Source organism: Protobothrops mucrosquamatus, unplaced genomic scaffold, assembly GCF_001527695.2.
Source record: "Protobothrops mucrosquamatus isolate PMUCROS unplaced genomic scaffold, P.Mucros_1.0 scaffold2065, whole genome shotgun sequence".
NCBI lineage: Eukaryota > Metazoa > Chordata > Lepidosauria > Squamata > Viperidae > Protobothrops > Protobothrops mucrosquamatus.
In genome coordinates this window covers 47,574-49,346 of record NW_015388170.1, presented here as the reverse complement: position 1 = coordinate 49,346, position 1,773 = coordinate 47,574, and the positions used below count along the sequence as shown (strand labels likewise).

Sequence of the window (1,773 nt, the reverse complement as noted above, 5' to 3'; positions counted from 1 at the left end):
AAAAAAAATACCTACAATGTATTTATTTAATAACTTTGTTTTGTTGCAATTTCATGACATATTTAGTAGTTAAAATAGCACAATCTAACTTCTAAAATATGCACAACCAATTGAACAAAGTAAATAAATTGAAGAAACAATACAAGAATTAATTTTTAAAAATAATATTTCATTTATATGTAAACACAGAAGCATATGAACCATTTTGTTCTGAAAGAGAAGAAATCTACTTTATTTACCAAGTGAATTCTTATTCCTAAATGGTAAGGACGTGATTAAGTACATAAAGTTGTTTACAATATATATTTTAATATCTGTTTTAACATAAACAATTCCCTATGGCACAGATTACAGAAACTAATATCAACACATCAGAAAAGCACCCCAAACAACCATCTAACTCATATTTTACCATGTTACAAAGTGATTAAGATGAGAGATTTGTTGACAATATTGTTGAATTATACGTTCAGTGGTGCTTACAAGTTTCTGAACTCTTTAAATCAAAGGCCTCGAACCTGTGGGCCACAGCCCACTACTGGGCTGTGGCTTATTCATAATGGGGCTACGAGTGGCTTGTTGGTGCACGTGCATTTGCGCGCACGTGCACGGTCCCACTCATGCAAACATCGCAGGCGTTTCAGGCCTCACTCATGTGAGAGTTGCGGTCACTCAGGGCCTCACTCGTGCGAGCACCATGGGTGCTCTTGGCCCCATTCGCACAAGAAAAGGGATGCTCGTGCACGCACACAAGCATGTGTGCGCACCTGCCCCCCCACAAAAACATCCGTTCTTTTCCCCTTCACCCCCTCCGGGCTGCCAACCCGGAAAGGTTGGGATCCCTGCTTTAAATACTTTATATTCCTGTATAAATATAACTTAAGCATGATCTGTTTTTCCATACAAGTCCTAAAACTAGATAAAGAGAACACAAATAAATAAGGTAAATACTATATTTGTACATTTATTTATTGAGGAAAATGAGCATAATACACTGGCATATTTCTGTAATAGTACTCCCAACAATATTTAATAAACAAGTGACTGCACTGATTGTGCCTCAAAATTTAAGAGTTATACAGAATCAGAAAATTAGTAGATTAATGATCAGAAGAAAACATTTTAGAAATACTGTACAGACTATTTTATTAAGAAAATAAAACCCATTTCTGTCTGCTGTGTGAAGATACAGTGACTTGCTAAAACCTCTTCTCATTAGAAATTCTCAGGAGAAGGGAAAAAACTCCTGCACGTCTACAAAGTCTCTTACTGAGATGAAATAGCAATACGAACAAAGTGTGTTCTCATTATAACATTGAACTTTCTTATGTTAAATGAACAGAAAGTATAAAGCAAATGCTCTGGAGGAAAGGAGAAAATCTGAAGCCCGCTCTGCATTAATGTAAGTTCTACATATTGCCTTTAAATATATTGCACCAAAGTCTGTATGGAAAATATAACCTGTAGGACACAAATATCTCATATTATCATAAACCAGAACTTTAATACTTATACATTTTTACATACAATAGTGGCAATAGTGCTATCACATTTATTTCCAAAGCACCAGGCCAAAATTGTTTAAAATCAAATAATGACTGGTAAAAGATCATCTAAAGTAGATTTTAAAGTGAAGGCATTGTAATATTGTATTGTATTATACTGTTAATATTGAAGATTATTTGCACAGAAATTGCATCAAGATTATAGAGAATTCTATTTCAGTTGTAAAATCTGGGGCTGTGGGTTACACAGATATATTAACTTCTCTTT

The 1,773-nt window shown here is 34.3% G+C and overlaps 1 protein-coding gene across 1 annotated transcript in view; it reads right to left on the bottom strand.

Moving 5' to 3' along the window:
• Positions 1-1,773, bottom strand: part of TMA16 (translation machinery associated 16 homolog) — a gene marked incomplete in the record, with an annotated part of 16,491 nt that overhangs the window by 8,895 nt on the left and 5,823 nt on the right.